Source organism: Pteropus vampyrus, unplaced genomic scaffold, assembly GCF_000151845.1.
Source record: "Pteropus vampyrus isolate Shadow unplaced genomic scaffold, Pvam_2.0 Scaffold260, whole genome shotgun sequence".
Classification (NCBI taxonomy): Eukaryota; Metazoa; Chordata; class Mammalia; order Chiroptera; family Pteropodidae; genus Pteropus; species Pteropus vampyrus.
Window position 1 is genome coordinate 993,986 of NW_011889041.1, and position 7,460 is coordinate 1,001,445.

A 7,460-nucleotide genomic window follows, 5' to 3' on the forward strand; every position below is an offset into this window, starting at 1 on the left:
AGATTCTGAGTAATGTCTAAAGAATGAGAAAGAAATGAATCTTTTTAGCCAAAAAAGTTCTGAAAGTATCATTTTAGTCATAAAATAAAATACACTAATTGTGGAAAAATCCAAAAATATAAAAAATAAATAATAAAAAATCCATATCATCCATAGTCTCTCAACCTGAAAATAACTACTATAAATCTTTTGGCATCTTATCTTCCAGTATCCCCTCCTCTTCCCTCTCCTTCCCTCCTTTCTCCCTTGCACCCGCCACCCCCAGTCATGTAATTTAGACTCATATTAAATAATGAACATAAAATTTTAATAATGATATTTGAATTTAATCTGATATTGTTAAACATGGCCTGCTACTTGTTTTTGTAAAACCCATGAGCTAAGAATGGTTTTTATATTTTTAATTGTTTTAAAGAATCAAGAGAATAATATTTTACAGTATTTGAAAATTATATGGATTCAAATTTCAGTATCTGTTCATAAACTATTTTTGGAAACCAGCCAGGCTCACTTATATGCTATTGTCTCTGCTGTTTTCACACCACAACAGCTGAGTAGTAGTTGTGACAGAGACAGCATGGATTGCAAAGTCTAAAATATTAGTTGTTTGAGGCTTTACAGAAAATGTTTGCTGACCTGTGAATTAATCAATCTATAATTTTGGGGCTTCTTTTGTTTTTACTATTTTGACCATTACATAAATGATGTATACTTATCATGTTTGCTTACTTTTCTGATTATTCTATTTGGATATTTTCCTAAAAACGGAATTACTATGTCAAAGAGTATGAATATTTTAAGGCTCCTGATGCTCGAGGCCAAATTTCTTTTCAGAAAGTTCAAACTAAGTTCTACTCCCATCAGAAGCATATGGGAACTAAAAAGATTTTTTTTTTTTTCGGTGGGGGGCAATATAATCTTGATACTACCCCACCTCAAACTAGTTTAGGTTTAATAATAAAAGTGTTAATCAAGTCTAATTTTGCTAGTGATGAGAATTTGCTAGAGTAAGTTTCACATGCTTTATAATTTTCCTCTCTCTTTTCAATACAGCCCTGAATCTACGCAGCTTCTGCTCTTCACATTTTGTTGTTAGACCTCATAGAATGCGCTTAACCCTGTCATTATAATTTGATGGAGAAATATCTTTCTATATTGAAGGAATAGAAGACTCATCAGAGTCTGCACCAGAATCTGTGTAAATCTGGGATTAGAGATTCTTTGGCTGTCTACATGAATTTGCTTGTATTTTAAATGATTGATGATAGGCTCAGCATTACGACTTTAAACTGAACCTGCCCTTTGACGTATGAATATATTTGCCTTCTGAACAGTGAGGTATTGTTAGTTTCACTCCAAAATGGGACTAAAAAGGATATAGCTGTGCCTGGGAGAAGGACATAGCAACCCTCATTTTAATGTTATTTGGTTGGAAAGGTGGGAAGATAGATATTTAGGCTTCAAAATCTTAAGTCTTGATTTTATTCCTCCTTAAGAGGAAACTAATTTATATTATAGAGGATAGAGTTTTGAATTTCTTCCTGTTTGAAGCTTTACTTTTGACACTTAAAAAGTTATGCCTTGGTCCTGATTCTGAATGTTTGCTTGTCAGGTTTTCAAAGATCTAATTTTATACTAAATTAAACATTTTCATTTTTTTTCTACTTGTAAGAAAAATATTTTTTAAGTGAGAAACTTTTTTTTTTTGACATAAAACAGATTTTTAGCTAGAATGAAAATGAAGGAATACTTTCTATTAGGATTTGAAGGGAAAATGCAATGTTTATGAGATGAGGACTTCCCACCTCTGTCTATATCCCTCTATCCACCAGAAGTAAAGAGGTTGGATCTGAAGCCCTATTAGATCTTTTTCAGATTAAATTTTCCAGACAACTAAAGAAGAGCAGGATCAGAGTAACTGGGGCTGAAACTGTTATGAGACCAGTGAATTGCCTTTAGTTTTAACCTGGTCTTAAGCTAGTTGTCATCTAGAGAACCTCATTCCTTTTATTTAGCTACTATTTAATGGGTTAAAGTCTCTGCTAAAACTATTCCAGAGCTCCTTAACTTTTCTTTAGTGGGAACCCCCCAACCGCCCCCCAGAAACATTCATAGAGAGACTCTGAAAGTATCCTTTTACATCCATCTTTACATAGGCTTAATCACTGGACAGAACCTTGGGTGAGAAGCTTTCTCTCAGCTAAGCCAAGCAGACCTCCAAGAATTGTCTCAGTTCACACTTGGAGGAAACCTAGAGCTGTCCTCCTGTGCAGTCCATTCCTCTCAGAGACCAGTTGTGGTGAGAGATTTGGCCAGGACCCTTTTTAAACCATATTTTTTAAAACCAAGCACCTTGTGGTTTTCTTGATTTCAAGCTTGAAGTCTTTATCAAACTCAAGCTTTTGGAAAGGCTGAGGGGGAAGCCACATCTCTCTTATACACAGATTCTAGCAGATGACTCTGGGAGAGCAGAGGGACTGCTCTGTTTGAATAACTTGGCAACTATGGAGTCTGCATGCAGTCAGCCAAGGCATTCATCCTCGCCCGCCTGTCGCTGCTCCAGGAGGCTTTCCAAGTATGTTTTTAACCAAGAAAAAACCCTGGCAGAGTGGGAGGGAGAGATTTTTCTCACTGTTCCTTACAGCAGGACGTCATGCAGGCCGGTGGCCGAATTTATGAAGACAAGTTCTAGAGATAGCATCTGATAAAATACACATATATCATTAAGAAAAGATTAGCTTCACAGGGCTCTGTACAGTTAGATCAGGGCAAAATACTTAGAAATTCACACTCCCTTTAAAGAACAATGATAAATCTAGGTGGTTAGGAAAGAAAGATTTTATACTCAGAATTGAAAAAGAAAGTGATGGATCTAGAATACAGTTTATTCAATTAAGTATGATTTATGGAACATGAGAACTAAAAAAGAAACAGGCGAGTTATAATATATGATAATAACTATGACTTGATTGACCTCGCAGAGCTTCAAGCACTTTAGAGCTGGAAAGGAACCATCGACATTATTTCATCCATCATCTTAATTTTTCATATGACATGTAATGAAATATCTCTTAAATCTGGTCAAAGTGACCTTTATTAAAACAGTATTTTGAATTAAACTGAATCAAAATGTAAGAGAACGAGTGTTGAATTATTTGCTTGGGGGGAAATGCAGGATAGATAATAAATGACCTATTATGATGGAAAAAACCTAATGATTGTTATCATGAATTGTGAAGCCAAAGAGTGTAAGATTTTTTTTAAAGAAAGCAGCATACTGTGTAATGTCTTCGTTAAGTGGCCATTGCTGATAATTTCCTGTGTGAATTATTATTATTATTCAGGGACCTATGCAGCACTTGAAGAAATCTCAGAAGAGTGCTAAGAAAATGATTGGAGGAATGAAAACATGACTTTTATGGCACATTAAAAGAACTAGGATTGTTGCAGTTTTTAGAAAAGGTAACTTCAGTATCTTCAAATACTTCTCATTTCACACACACACACACACACACACACACACACACACATACACCTATTGGAAGTTGAAACAATTATTTTATTCTATATTAATATTTTAACTTCAAAGTTAATGGATTGTGCTCTCTTATTTATTTACTTATTTTTTTTAATCTGTTCTGGCCTGGTTTTAATCATTTCTATAAAGAATTCAGGGTCTTCTGGAGTCCTTTTTGATAGGACACTATTTCCAATTTTTAACTGTAAATCAAAGAAAAACCAAACCTGTACTTAATATATGCTTTCATTTTAGATATAGCATTTCAATCATAAATGAATTAGCCAACAAAGAGTATATCTTCCTTCTGCTTTTAAAGATAACTGTATATAAATAACTTTGACACAGAGGCCAATCACCTCTTGCCTTCTCTCTTCACTGGACTAACCATAATGTAGCATCTCTTGAACGGTTCCTATAGGAAGAGGACTAACGAGAAATTATTGCTACAGCTAGTTAGAAATAGGGCAATTTCTCATTTTTATGTTATGGTTTAACTGTGAGGAAAATTGAATTTTCCTAAAATAAAAATATAAGAAATGTGACCCACATCTTGAGGAATATTAATTCAGTGTTCTATTGGCCATAAGAACTTGGGACTCTGAAATTGAGGAAGAAAGAGGCTATTAAATGGAAGACTTATCTCTAAACTCTCTCTGAATGCACTTTTTTCATCTTTGCCTGCCAATTTGGGAGTCTTACATTTGGATCTAGGAATATTCTCTCAGAAATAAGACTTAAAGATCACTTAACCATATTAGAATATGAGGTAAATTATCTTGGGCTTTGGACTTTTAAAGGGACTTATAAAAATATTCATTAGTGATACCAACCTCTGGTATTAAGTATCAATATTTATCATTTAAAGCTATAAATTTAAGAAGAATTTAAGACACAAAAGGATTTTATATTGACATTCTGTTTTCATAAGTTTTTCAGCTTTGGAATTGCTTTTGGGTATTCAGTTTGGGTACTCAATTTATTCACTGAGAGCAACAGAAACCCAATTGAAATCAGCTTAAAGAACAAAAAGATTTATTGACTCATGTAAGAGAAAAATCGAGAAACAGGCTTAGGTTCAGTAATAACTGGATGTAGATACTCAAAAAATATCAGTAGATTATTCTCTTTCTATAGTTTTGCTTTTACTGTAGTGGCTAAATTGTCAATCAGGCTGTCTCCTAGGAAGATTTGAGCTTACATGGTCTTTGGAGTTCAAAATCTAACAAAAAACATACAAACAAACAAAACAACAGGAAAACCTCTTTCCCTCCCCTCTAAAGTCCTACAGAGACCTTTAACGGGCTCCATTTGGGTCCTGTGTCTTCCCTAAACCAGTCCATGTGGACAATGCCATCTGCAGTTTGAGAAGTCCAATGATATCATTATGGGGACCAAAACCAAGGATCACTAGACTCACTCCTGAAAAATCATGGGCCTTTAGGCTGTGGTATTTCTAGAAACAACAGCTCAAGGTCTATAGCTCAGCAGTGAGCATCTGAGTATTTCCCAATTATTTCCAGAGTTGGGCAATTATATGCCCTATCTTCTTAGATTATAATTTTTGTACACGAGGCCTTTTGCATTTATCTATCAAACTGGAGATCTGTGTACAATCCAAGGATGTAGATGTTGGAAGGAGCAGAAGGTGTCCCCTATAGTTGGTTCTAAAAAAGTCCTAAAGAAATGGTATCATTCTCCTCTCTCTGAAGTGACTGTTTTACTTTGCTCACCCAGCACACATTCCTTCTTTTTATAGTACCAGCATCCTGATTTCCTTTGAGGATTTCTTCTTCCCACTGTGAGCAGTTTTGGCTTGCTGATACAATTCGATGCCTTATTCTCTCCCAATCTAAGGGATTTATAGGTGAACCAAGCTAGGCCAATGTAACTCGCTATTCTTATAAATTGAGTAGATTAATATATAGATAGGAAAAAATGTAGCTTATTTCTACAACTTGTGGTATTCTTTTAAGAATGCTAAGTAATTCTTGCTCCCTTTGCAGCTTTACCTGGTTCTTTTTTTCTTAAATGTGGTTTTCCAGCCCTTTTGTGAGCTACTCAGAGGATTCATTTTCTGTGTAAATTAGAAACAGTTTCAGTGCTTGCAAACAAGGAGCCCTAATTGATATAGAAATGAGTGCCAGAAGTAGGATACTACATGTCACAGAGCCTAACATGCAAATCTAGGCGAGGGTGGGTGGAGGGCAGAATAGAAGCATCTATCCAGGGCTGGGAAGCTGGCCATCATTATTATGCAATAGGAGAAAAGCTTGTTAAGATGTAGCTTGTAGTAACTTGGGACTCAGACCATTTGAGTCCTTCAGAGACACAGAAAAAAAAATGAAGGTATCGATATTTTTTTGCTACATTTTGCAGTCTTAATAGGTCCCTAGAAGTTGGTATACTTAAGGTGAAGTTCATTTTGGAAACAGGTAAAGTTAAAAAAAAAAAAAAAAGGCCTTTCTAGAGACACTGCTGCCTACTAGCCTGATATTAAGGAGTTTTGAGCCTTGAGAGTTGGAAAAGCCAACTTCTTTGCCTAGCCATCAAGTTAGGGAAAATTAGTGTGATCAAAAGTAGAAAGGTGGGAACTGCAGAAGGAAATAAGATTGCCTTTGGGAGAAGCCAAATCCCCAGTACCATTGTATGCAGCTCTTGTTATGCAGTATCTGATTGTCAAAAGGGATAATAGCAGTTACTGCAAAGATGCAGTTGGGCTATAGTTTGGAATCAAAGGTCAGACTGGGCAAGACTCTCCACTCCATATCCCTGCCCATAATTGCTCTAGGCAGAGGCTAGGGACATGAGCAGGATACTGAAACTGCTGCCAGAAAACCAGAATTCTTAAGACGTCTACATTATTGAATTGACCAGAAGCCTCCTAAAGAGTAAAGGTCTTCTCAGATAGACATAGACCTAGGCAAAAAATGTCCTGTGATGAGTGGTCAAATGATGTCCTCCTGGAGTACAGAATTAGGGGTTACCAGTGAGCTGACCAGGATACTCACTTCTCTTTCAGAGAACAGTCTTGGCTATTTCTGTTTAGTAGGACAATGGTGATGGGATGATGTGCATTTTTCTCCACTTTTCCAAACAGGTGGGTCTTTCTTGTAGTCACTTGTTCTTTCTTCAATATTGACATTAATTAGTTTGATCATTTAGCCATGGGTTGCTGGACCATCTAAACCTGACCAAGAAAAAAGGACCTCTTGGATGTGGAGCTGTGTGTAGTAATCTGATGAGGTTTGGGCTGTCTTTATTTGGGAAAAAATTATATTTGGAAGCGGGACAGCAAAAGGTGTAGACTGTGGTGAACATTTATTGCTTTTTTATATCTCCATATCTCGGGTCTGTTTCTTCTTTTTTTAACAGAGCCCTGATTCTATCTGAGAAACCACTCTCTCCCTCTTCCAGTCTGTGTGCTCAGCTTGGGGCACTACTTGTGGCTCTAAGGATGGAGCATGTGACCAAAGCCTCTTCAATCAGCCTTCTGCATATTCCTCATGTGGGAACTTCAAGGTTGGCCACCTAGTTAAGCAACTTCCTCACTACTTGGGAACTACTTAAGTCTACTTTGTATTTGAAGTGGTGCTCCTGGGCAGGGCTGACTTTATGGTCAGGTTGATCAAATAATACCTAGTTTCAGATTGTCACCTGATATCCTATGGTCAGACATTTCCCAGCCACCAACTTTAGGACTATCACACCTGTCCTCCCCTAGCTAGGGCAATGGGCATGTAATAGAGGCTAACTGGACACCTCTTTGGACTTCGAACCTCAAGTGGAGTGCTGCAATGGAAAAAACAAACAGACAAACAAACAAACAAACAAACAAACAAATAAAACCCCAGACTGTCGAGCAGTATCCAGCCCAGTCTGTCTTTGCCCAAACCTAGTTCTCCAGCCTTCCTATCGATCTGTGGCCACTGTCATTCCAATA